Genomic DNA, 12967 nt, shown 5'->3' with positions numbered 1-12967 from the left:
TACTGTAAAAAACAAAAAACAAGTTTAGAATAAATATTGCATTTTTCATTAGCCTCATTTTATTCATATTCTACATTGTCATAAATGTTGTAACTAGACTTCAAGATTTCAAAATGTGTAGTTTATTATTATTATTTTTGCACTTATAGATTACAATTAAATACACAATGAAATAAATAGATGTGGCATCAGTTGTTGACCGCAGATCTGAACGTGACCTTGCAGTTGATGATCATAAGAAAGAGTTGCTTTTAAGTGGACAAAATGATTGGAAAAATCAAGCATATATCATGAAAGAGAAGTATGTCATTTTACCCTTATATCTTATACGGGCTCATCTGGCTTCAGAATCGTGCTGATCTTTTTGAAACATTTCCTTAAGTTCTCAGACCAAGGCAAACATCCCCCAAATGGAGACAGGAACTAACAATGGGGATTTGCATTGATCAAAGCCTAGACGTGGAGAGTTTACATCTTTTAGGGACAGGTTAATTTGCACTAAAGACACTGAGAAAGGGCACACCCTCTACAGTGAGCAAATATCTCTAACTCTAGGAGCTTTATTACCTTATAGTTTACTACTTGTAAGATTTCGATTTGAGAGCTGTAATCACTTCAGTTGCTACTGTAATATATTATCAGTAGAACAAGCTGGACAAATGAAATTTGTACACAAATACATGGATTATTCACACTAAATGAATATTTGGTGGCAATGTTTATAATATCTTTTGAAGGTAATGGCAACAAGCCAACTTGTATTCTTGGTAAATCTGTGGGCAACTCACATTCAAATGTACATGCATGTATGACACTATTCAAACTTAACAGGTGGAAAATGTTTAAGGTCCTGTGATGAAGGAAGCAAACTGTAATATCTGAACCAATCAAAATTACAACTTTCAGGAACATTTTTTCAGTGTTTCCCAATAACTAGGAAAGCAGTGCAAATTATACCTATAATTGGTAACAAAAAGTAAAACATTTTTACATAAGCATGTACGGTATATTTACAATATGAAAATTATCATTAATATTCTATTGGTGCAAAAACATTTGGCTTTAGTGCATTAAGCCTTGAAGTTTGAAAAGCCACATGATAATAAAATCTTCAAATTAAGTAAATAAAGAGGAATTATATATCTGCATTATACTTGCACTGTTGCATTGATTTGTGCATTAACAGTATATCCACAGTGTATGTGTGTAAGAGGTGAATAACAGGTCAAGATAGACTTCCACACTTGATGGCTGTTTACTGCTCACGTGCCACTATGGAAGCATAGCATATGATTTCATTCCTGACTGAAATGATTCAGAGATGACTAAGTGAAGGCACGTGAGTTTAAAGCACCTGCTGTACTAAATCCAGATTAGTTCTAAAAATAAACGTATCTTAATGTCTGACAACTTTCTCGCATAACTAAAGCACTGAGGTTACACTAGGTTATACTTCCCAGAATGCTCTGCTTTACAGCTGGGACTGGGTAGTGATGTGCATGATGTCATGTAAAGAGGTGCAGAGGTTCTGAAACAGAGTTTCAGCATCTGTTTCTGGGCTGGACTCCCAAGCAGTGCAGGACGCAACAATTCTGGATGAAAATAAAGAATAAATTAGATACAGGATTGTATTAAATTAGATTAATATTAGAATTAATGAGAATAAAATGAAAGAAGAAATTACTGGTCAAACATTTAGAATATTTTTTTTTATTTTAAAGATTTTTCTCTTATGCTTACTAAGGCTGCATTTTATTTGATAAAAAACACAGTAAAAACAGTAATATTGTAAAATAATATTAACATTTAAAATAACTTTTCTATTTGAATATATTTTAAAATGTATTATTAAAACACATTTTACATTTTTACAAAAACATTTTAAAATGTTTATTCCTGTGATACATCATACTAGGTAGTGTATATAGAGTTCTAAAATAAATGGTAATGTATAACATTTTAATTGCATAAACTAATATGAACCAACTGGTCATCACGAATGCGGTAGAAAAACCAATATCCGTGTGGCACCATGGGTGCAACTGCTCCCAATACAGTGGTGTAGCCCACCAGACTAGTGGAAAGTACAAAACTCCCCCGTCCGCCACTGTAAATACAAAATGTCTTTACAGCAATAAACACAAATCAGTACCCTGGCGATGAACCATGGGAAGCAAAGTGTTAGGCTAGACCTCTTAGTATAGAGCGGATCTGTGTAGAGTTCAGGCACCGGAAGGCCCTCCTCCTTGGCAATCAGGTACAAACCCAGGAGGTGTCTGTCAAAGCCTGAAATGTGCAATTATCATTCAAACATTGGTCCCTGCCATATTATCTATTACACAGTGTGAATATTATCATGCACACATTACTGACACACAAACCTTTTCCATCCTGTGCCTCTGCCATCAGCTTGTTATGTTTTCTGAAGGCTGCATTTAAAGCTTTTCTTTTCTCTTCAGTCTGTATAAAAAAAAGACAACAAAAAAGCCATAAAAGTAAACCAAATGTCAAGAACATTTGGTTCTAAACCAGGAGCCAGGGGCTCCAACTTCCAACGACTTACATTTATTTAAAATAGGAGAGAAAAAAAAAGCAAAAATGCACTAAATAACTAAAAATCTTTTTTTTTTTGAAAACCAGGGTTCCCATGCTCTTGGAAAACTTGGATATATGAGGTGTCCTTATTTTTAAAAGTGTGATTTCCAAGTTCTAAAATATTTAATGGGGAAGAAATTTTGAGTAAAAATACTTTCAAACATCAGCAAGTAAATCATAAATGACCGGAAGAGTAACGTACATTTAAAAAAAAAAAAAGAAAAGAAAAAAAAAAGTAGGATCCCCAAAGAACGTTCAGCTCTTAAAACTTCTGGAATACTGAAACTTGTTTTAATTTAATTATAACTAGCAGATGTACCAGAGTAAACAAATGAAACACAAAAGGAAAATATTTTGCAAAATGTCCTAGCTGCTCTTTTCCAAATAATGAAAGGGAATGGAGATGAGGGGTGTCAAGCGTTAAAAAACAAAGCCAAAGCAAACAAACAAATAAATAAAAAAGAATAAAAATATTCCAAAGATACCATACAACCATATGACAGTTTGTGTAAACACCAGACTGAAATTTAAACCGTTATTTGACAGCTGAACTAACACTTTATTTACTAGACACAAGGCACTCACAGTGGCTGCAGGGTTCTGAGACTATAGATACAGACGCTTTAGTGATTTTAATTATGTTTACTAAAAACCACATCTGATTACAGCGTATTCTGTTTGTATTCATGCATTATGGGTTTGCATAGCAAAGACTCACTAACAATATGTGTGTTACTTACACTTTTGCTGTACTGCTCTCACCCGCTCATCCACGGTGAATATCAGCTCCTCCGGGACAGGCATCTGACGCACAACCTTTGAACCCTGGGAGTCATATTATAATTTCAATATGCACAGTCACACTTATAAAATGACATACACAAATATATATAGACACAGTCTTACCTTCCACACTCCACCACAGGCCCTCAAGTTTTGGATGCATAATATGCATTAGACACCAAAACCATGCCGTTATATGGCGAATGCTTTAAAACAAACAAATACAAAGAAAATAATGACATTGAAACATGATCACATTAATCAAAATAACATTACTTTTGGAATTAATATAATAATCACATAATCACTGAGTGTGACATAATTATACTTAATTTCACTACACACTGTGTGATAAAATTACTATTTAGGGGTTGATGAGATTTTTTCAATGTTTTTTTCAATAAATCTCTTTATGCTCACCGAGGCTGCATTTACTGCATCAGAATACAGTAGGAATAATAAAATATATAATACAGAAATAGAGTAAGGATTTCAAAACATTATTACAGTTAAATTATTAATACAATTTTAAATCTGAAAAAAATTCAAAAGCTGAATTTGAGCAGGCATTACTCCAGAAATTTTCTAAGATGCTGATTTGCTGCTCAAGAAACATTTTCTATTATTATCAAATATTGAAACCAGTTGCTTAATATTTTTTTTGGAAAGCATGATACATATTTTCAGGATTCTCTGATTAACTAAAAGTTCAGCATTTATTTGAAATAGAACATTTTGTAACAATGTTAAAGTCGCTTTTGACAAACTGAATGCATGCTTTCTGAATATAAAACTATGAATTAATTTTTTTTAGAAATCATATTAATCCCAAATTTTTTAACAGTAATGTATGTAAAAATATACACAGATTCTAAAAATGCTGCAATAATCAATGGTTGTATTTACATCACAGTTAGAAGCGAAGGTCCCATTAGAGAAGCAGATCAGATAAGATTTATCGCCCCAGCGGATCGTGGGGTCAACAGTTAAAGCCAGGTGGGGCAACTATCGAAAGAGAGAGAGAGAAATCTTTGTAAAAATGGCTGAAAAAGGAACTTAATGTCCTTCATGGAACAAATACAGCAATTGAGTGACATTCATGATCATCCTCGCACAAGTGTGTATGTATTGTGCTCAACCTGTGTGTAGTTTTCAGGGGTGGAATAGGGCTTGGCATCGTGCAGGGCGAGCACAAATAAAGAGCTCTGAATAGTTTCTAGTATGGTCTTATTCACAGGATTAATGGAGATCAGATACTCCCGAGCCTGAAGAGACACACACATAAAAAAATCTCATTATGATAACACTTCAGTATACTTTCAAAAACAAAGATTTATAAACTGTTGTTGCAACTCTAGTGAAGGTTTTTCACAATTCTTTCACATCCCTTATTGAATGTCAGGTGGAGTTAATTTGCATATTGCACTGTGATTGGTTGTGGTGCTTCCGTGGAGGGCGTGGCTCTTACCTTTGCCCAGCGTGTCCTTTCCTCAGTGGTGAGAGTGCTCACTCCATCCCCCTCCGGCTCTCCATCACAGCATTCTTTAATGTAAGTGAGCTGCCTAAAGAAAACAAGAACTATGTGTGGAATAGCATGCTGCTTTGCTGCAGTATATAACACGCATACTATGCACATTCCAAGTAATACACTACCATGCAAAAGTTTGGGGTCAGTAATGTCTGTGAAAGAAGTCTCTTATGCTCATTTATTGGGCTGCATTTATTTGATAAAAAACAGAGAAAAACAGTAATAATGTGAAATATTACAATCATTTAAAATGTCCATTATCACATGGTGTCACATGATCCTCCAGAAATCATTCTAATATGCTGATTTGGTGCTCGATAAACATTCCTTATTATCAGTGTTGAAAACAATATTAACTTTGAAAATTACATTTGGATAAAAATTTAAAATGTACTTTAACAATTTTCATTTCCGACATGTTGAATGGACACCACTTGAAGAATTGAACACTTAACTTGATCACCATAATGTAGCATGCTACTATGTGGAGCATTTATCAAACAATATTGTTTGGAATAATGGAAGGCAGTATACAGGGTATACGCCGCAGTATTCAGGAAGCAGTATTCTAGTATTCCATTCGGAACACAGCCAAGAACAATGATTGTGCATAATCACACAAAATAAAGACATATAGATTTCACTGGATCAATAAAACCAATCAGCTGAATCATTGAAAACTAGGACACTTGGCACTATACCTCAACAGCTCTGGGGAGGTGAGCATACGGCCATCACAGAGAGCGTCAAATGTGAATACCCTCCTACGACACATCACTATCATGTGAGAAGGGCAGGGTCCTTCACTCTCTACAACACACAGTGATCACAAATCCAGCATAAAGGAACATATGGACACATTCATGCATACAAACAATCATGCATATGCCTAACCTGTTTTGAAGAAGTTGAGGATGGTGTCTTTATTGACACCAGGCACTTTGCAGATGCAGTAGGGCACGCGGAACTGATCCATGTGAAATGGCATAGTTCCTGCTTTATGAATGGCAAGCCTCTCCCTAATGAGTTTCAGCAAATACAAACAAACAGCCATATTAAACACTTAATACATTACTAATGAAGACAAAATCAAGGCATTCACATTCAGAAATTAGACACTTTTGAAAGACATTAACTACACCGGCTGTTTCTTCGTTCACATAAACAATCACTTACCTGCAGATAAGGTCCCAGTACCGGAGGGTGAACCACAAGTTCAAGCTGGTCCTCTCCAGCTGGGTGCCATCACGTACAAGCCAGCAGTGCTCCACGTAGGGTGTAGGACCTCCAAAATTCACATTCAGCTGAGAGGGGATGCGTGCTTCTACGCTGTGTCCAGCCACCAGTCTTCAAGCTGAAGAACAACAAATGCCAGGTTTAAAAAAAAGTCTATAAACGACGTACGAAAATACATGGCAGTTAAGTGATTCCATAGCCTGGCTAAGATGGAGCGGTGTGCAAAAAAACTAAAACAAAAAAAGAAGCCTATTACCCAGTTGCGCCTGCTCTTGGCTCTTCTCAGAAGCTTCTGTTGTAGCTGTTGTCCGATGCCCTCCTCAAAGCATTTCACAATAGCCTCTGTGGCTTGAAACTCTTCCTCAGATGCAAAAGGTTTTACTTGGAAAAAAATGATAAAATAATAATAAAATAACATAGTTTCTCAGCAAGGTGAACACATGTTTTTTACTCATTGCCCTATAAAATAAACAATGTCTTTTCTGAAAAAACAAAAAAAAAAGGTTCAAAAAAGTAAAAAAAATAAAATAAATAAAAAAATTAAGTCATTTAATAACACCTAACAGAATTTGCAAAACACAGTTACAATTTATTATTATTATTTTTTTTTAATATTAACATTTCATTCAATGTAACAATCTACACTTACACATCAATCTACACATCAACTAAATCATTCAGTTAAATATTTTAGTTTAAAATGAGACTCACAAATCTGATCAACAATGTGTTCATGGATAAACAAACTATTACATGTAATAAAATATTACATGTACAAATTATGGTAGTTAATATTATAAAATACCACAATTTGTATATGTAATATTTAAAGTTCCATAGAAGTAAAAAAAAAAAAATATATATATATATATATATATATATATATAAAATAGTATTTTTTCATATATTTTAAATCAGCTTTTATTTTTATAATGTTTGTTTTCAGTCTAATTTTAATGATTTATTTGGAATTGTTTCAAGTTTTTTTATGTTATTTTTTATAATATTTCTATGCAGGTTTATTTAGCCTATTTATTAAATTTTCTATTTCAGTTTAGGTAACTTTAGTACTCCAGCTTAAACTTTGTGTGTGTGTGTGTGTGTGTGTGTATGTGAGAGAGAGAGAGAGAGAGAGAGAGAAATTCATTTAGATTATTTTTAATAGAAAGACAAAACTAAAGCAGTGCCAGTATTTACTACTGAAAAATTCAACACGAAAAACAGAGGAGTCTGCACTTTAATTTACAGTCATCAACTAGGTGTAAAAGCCACCAACAACTCTTTTTTTCTTCTTTAAGCTAATTTTATTTTTATCCCATGTAACAAAGTCGTGAGCAGAATGCATGTTTGTGCTCGAGCGCTTGTGTTGACCTCTCACCTGCATGAAGGTATTTGTCCAGTGACTCGTGTGGATCGGGCACAGGGAGAGGAGGGAGGCTGCTCTGATACTGAAATAAATGTCCGCTCGAACACCTGATTCCCTTTCATAGGTCACTTCGATGCTGCGGTGACGTCACCACGTATGGGGAACACCTTCGGTGTGACGAATGTCTGAAGCCCTATACCATCCCGCCAATCCTATTGGCCAAATAGCGCGTGGCACCGCCCAGTCATGCGTAGGCATATATATACCTGGTGCCGCGCGCCATTTACCTCAGATTTCATTCCTTCAGTACGAAGCGAATCTTCTGTGCCCTATTGTCTCGCGTTCTCAGCGAATCATCACGAGCAGTATACTCCTCTCCGCGGACGCGATGAGTTTTAAGAAGTGCAAGGACCCGTGTACCAGGTACATCGTTCAGGGGGACACTCATGACAGGTGCGTAGTCTGCCTAGGCTTACACCACGCACAGGAGGCGCTTAGCGGCCTTTCTTCATGCCCCCATTGCGATGGCCTGCGACTCAGGGTCCTTCGCTCGAGGGTAGATGTATTCTCCGATGTCGCCGTGTCTAACCCCCGCCACACCACTTCTGCGACTGCCGAGGCACCGCACGAGGTGATAGCTTGGGGTGACACGTGTGACATGGAGCTCGAGGACAGTTCAGCGATGGAAAATTACTCTCCACATCGCTCGCTCTCCCCTACCCTAATACACAGGAAAACTTTTGAACCTGTCGTTTTCTCCTGTGAGGATTTACGGCCCACACCGGGGGCATGTAGTGCCATCTCCTTCGGTTGTGACCGTCATGATGACGACGTTCTTTCCACTGCGGCCTCGGGGTCTGAGGACTTCGCGGCCGACACGAGCCCTCTCCCTCCTAGTGGACAGGAGAGGCGTGTTTCCCCCTCCTACAGTGAGCTGTTGGATGTGGTTTCCCGTGCAGTGGGTACATTGGGGCTGGAATGGGAGGTTGAGAAGGCCGAGGCCCAACCTTCTTCGAAGCTGGACGACCGTTTTCTAACTAGTCGGACACCTGCGCAGCCCCGGAGGCCTTTACCCTTTTTCCCGGACCTCCACCAGGAGGTTTCGAGGTCCTGGAAACAGCCGTTTGCGGCGCGCATCACGAACGCTGCAGCCGCGGATTTCGCCACCATTTCGAGCATGGCGAGTCACGGCTATACAGCGATACCGCCGATAGAAGAGACTCTCGCCGAACATCTTGCGCCTAATTCGGCCGCGGCGTGGAAGTCCCGCCCCCTCCTCCCCTCGAAGGCGTGTCGAGTCACGTCTAGCTTAGTGGGAAAATCCTATATGGCCGCTGGTCAAGCGGCTGCTTCGCTTCATTCCATGGCGATCCTTCAGGCCTACCAAGCGGAGCTGTTAAAAGGATTGGACGAGGGGGACGGCATTACACCTGAGGCGGTCAAGGAACTACGGCGAGCTACTGATTTGGCGCTTCGTGCTACCAAACATACTGCTCGAGCAGTGGGCCGTTCCATGGCTGGATTAATTACGGTTGAGCGCCACCTCTGGCTTAATCTCACCGATATAACGCTTGCCCGGCATTTCTCAATGGGTGTTACGCACAATTTGTCACGGATACACCATTCAGTTTCGGAAAGGCCCGCCCCCTTTCCGCGGAATTCTCTCCACGGTGATGAAACCGATGGACATGGCGGTGCTGAGACAGGAAATGTTAGCTCTACTGAGCAAAGGGGCTATAGAAGAAGTACACCCCTCTCAGATGGAGTCAGGGTTTTACAGCCGTTATTTTGTGGTACCAAAAAAGGACTCAGGTCGAGGTAATTCAAGATGTTGACGGTAAAATCTATTTTGTCTCAGATTTAACCAAACGACTGGTTTGTCACGATCGATCTGAAGGATGCTTACTTTCATATTCAGATCATCGAGAGACACCGGAAGTTCCTCAGATTCGCTTTGGAGGGCAAAGCGTATCAGTACCGCGTTCTTCCCTTTGGCTTAGCGCTAGCTCCCCGTACATTCTCAAAATGCATGGACGCAGCTCTGGCCCCGTTGCGGCTCCGGGGCGTCCGTGTGTTAAACTATCTGGACGACTGGCTGGTGTTAGCGCACTCTCAGACTCAAGCACACTCTCATCGAGATATTGTGCTAAATCATTTACACAGCCTGGGTTTACGCACAAACTTCCAGAAGAGTGTATTAATCCCCTCTCAACGGATTACCTTTCTGGGAGTAGATTTGGACTCTCGCGCGATGACAGCAAAGCTTTCTGCCCCGCGCGCTCAGTCGATTACGTCATGCGTTCAGCACTTCAGGGCGGGTCACACAGTGACAGTGAGACTGTGCCTCAGACTACTAGGTCTAATGGCGGCGGCGCTTCCCGTGATTCACCTGGGTTTGCTTTACATGCGCCCGTTTCAGTGGTGGACGAAACGACAGAATATTTCACCCCGTTGTTCTCCGCATCGAACGATCTCGGTGACGCGGAGGTGTGTGATGTCGTTAAAGCAATGGACATCAGCCGAATTTCTCCTCACCGGGGTTCGGCTGGGAATTTGTGCTTCCCGAGAGACTGTCACGACAGACGCGTCTTTGACCGGGTGGGGAGCTGTTTGTCAGGGGCGCCCAGCCCACGGAGTGTGGACAGCGGCACAACGCAGCTGGCACATAAACAAATTGGAATTACTGGCGGTTTTTCTGGCTCTCCAGTATTTTTCGAGTCTACTGACCGGCCGTCATGTGCTTCTCAGAACGGACAACACTGCGGTCGTGGCTTATCTGAACCATCAGGGAGGATTACGTTCTCGCCCTCTGTGCAGACTGGCGAGGCGGATTCTTCTTTGGTCTCACAACAAATTTCTGTCGATCCGGGCTGTTCACATCCCCGGACGACTGAACTTCGGAGCGGATTTATTATCCAGGCAGACTCTGGAACAAGGGGAATGGAGATTACACCCCCAAACGGTGAATCACCTATGGCATATTTTCGGGGAAGCGGAAGTGGATTTATTCGCGTCGAGCACGACTACGCATTGCCCGCTATGGTTCTCCCTGAGCCCTCCATCACCCCTGGGTCTGGATGCGCTAGCTCACAGCTGGCCCAGGACCAGCTTGTATGCGTTTCCTCCGATTCGGCTAGTCCCAGCGGTATTATGCAGAATACGGCGGGACAGAGTGGGACAGCTGTTGCTGGTGGCTCCGCGATGGCACACACAGCCGTGGTTTGCGGATCTCATCAATCTGTTAGCGGGCTCTCCGGTGGAGATTCCCCTCAGACGGGATTTATTGTCGCAAGCACAGGGACGGATCTGGCATCCCAGACCAGATCTGTGGAACCTGTGGGCGTGGCCTCTGAGCGGAGTGAGTTGATATGTCCCGGTCTTTCTGCTGAAACTACCGAGACTATATTGAACTCTAGAGCAGTTTCTACGAGACGCTTATATGCTTTCAAGTGGAAACTGTTTATGACATGGTGTGAAACTCATGATGTGGATCCAGTTTACTGCCCTGTGGCTTCAGTACTGGAATTTCTTCAAGACCGTTTTTCGGAGGGATTGACACCAGCCACCTTGAAGGTTTATGTGGCAGCTATCTCAGCTCACCATGAGCATATAGGTGGTGTTTCAGTGGGTCGTCATCCACTGGTTTCTCGCTTTATACAGGGTGCGCGACGGTTGAGGCCTTTCCGCCCTGTGTGAGTTCCTTCATGGGATTTATCCATTGTGTTACTGGGTTTGTCAGGGCATCCGTTTGAGCCCCTGGAAACTGTATCGGATAAGCTCCTGTCTCTGAAGACACTTCTTCTCATGGCTTTATCCTCCCTTAAAAGAGTTGGGGATTTACAGGCTCTCTCTGTCTCACCCTCGTGCATGGAGTTTGCACCAGGCTCTGTGAAAGTGTTGTTGCGACCTAGGCCTAATTATGTTCCTAAGGTCGCGTCTAATCCTTTTCATTTTCAGCAGGTGGTCCTGGAGGCCTTTTCTCCTGCTGCGACAGAGTCTGGAGATCTAAGTCTTTGCCCTGTGAGGGCGTTGAAGACTTATGTGGATCGCACTGCCCCATGGCGTGAGTCTGACCAGCTGTTTGTCTGTTTTGGACATAAGAATAAGGGCCATGCAGTTACGAAACAGCGCATGTCCCATTGGCTGGTGGAGGCTATTTCCTTGGCCTATGAGGCGCGCGGGCTCGCTTCGCCCTTAGGAGTAAAAGGTCATTCCACAAGAGCAGTGGCTTCTTCTCAAGCCTTTCTCAGTGGATCTTCTATGGATGATATCTGTGCTGCGGCAGGTTGGTCCTCACCGAGCACTTTTATCAGGTCTTACAGTCTGGATGTGAGGATGGCCCCTGGCTCCCGGGTTCTCTCCGCTTGAGCAGATGCTTCCTTGGATCCAAGCTATCAGGTACGTCAGGCGTGATGGTATAGCGTTCCCATACGTGGTGACGTCACCGCAGCATCGAAGTGACCTATGAAAGGGAACATCTCGGTTACGTATGTAACCTTGGTTCCCTGAATAGGGAACGAGATGCTGCGGTTCTGGCCGTGCCGTACCTTGATAGTTTTCTTCCCTTCTCGTCATGAAATCTGAGGTAAATGGCGCGCGGCACCAGGTATATATATGCCTACGCATGACTGGGCGGTGCCACGCGCTATTTGGCCAATAGGATTGGCGGGATGGTATAGGGCTTCAGACATTCGTCACACCGAAGGTGTTCCCCATACGTGGTGACGTCACCGCAGCATCTCGTTCCCTATTCAGGGAACCAAGGTTACATACGTAACCGAGATGTTTATCCATTATTACTGGACTGATGCCAATCTTTTATCACACTTCCGCATTTGAAAAGCGGAAGATTCAAAGAATAGCGTCAAAGAACTTCCGCTGACTGTGCCATAGCATATTTTTTACAGTCTATGGCCATAGCACGGCCTTGTTGTGGATTATTTATGTAGCATTCAGGACATATACCTCTTCTAAATATTCCAATCTCAGTTTACAACAATTCATTGTTACATAATGCTCACCTTTTTTTCACGCGCTGCAATCTCAATTGCGTCAAAGTGATGTTGTTAAAATGAAGAAAGTACTTCCAGCCCATAGACGATAAATAAAAATAATTTGGATAATCTCAATCGAGTTATATTCTCCGTGCAAAAATAAACATATATATATGTACTTAAATGAATGATACCTGTTTGCGTCACTTTTCTGGTAAACTATCTGTTCCTGAGTGCTGATTTTTCCCTGATTTGGCAACGCTGTAGAAGCCTTGGCCTTGGCAAAATTTCCACGTCTTGCATTCTGCATCTGATCCAAAGAGCTGTTGTGATGACTACGCTTCAGTGAGCACAGGACAAAGGAGCTCTTTGTGTGTAAGGGCACAATTACTGGTCCTTAAGTCTGAGGACTCAGCTAATACTAATGAAGCAATAGCCTACATGAAAACGCCCTGCAGAATTTAA

At 41.4% G+C, this 12967-nt stretch overlaps 1 pseudogene; it reads right to left on the bottom strand.

Annotated features, from left to right (window-relative positions):
* Positions 1-134: 134 nt before the first annotated feature.
* LOC132103507 (peroxisomal carnitine O-octanoyltransferase-like) lies at positions 135-12812 on the bottom strand (annotated as a pseudogene).
* Positions 12813-12967: the final 155 nt, after the last annotated feature.

Source organism: Carassius carassius, chromosome 24 (genome assembly GCF_963082965.1).
Source record: "Carassius carassius chromosome 24, fCarCar2.1, whole genome shotgun sequence".
Lineage (NCBI taxonomy): Eukaryota > Metazoa > Chordata > Actinopteri > Cypriniformes > Cyprinidae > Carassius > Carassius carassius.
This window is presented reverse-complemented; position numbering and strand designations above follow the sequence as displayed.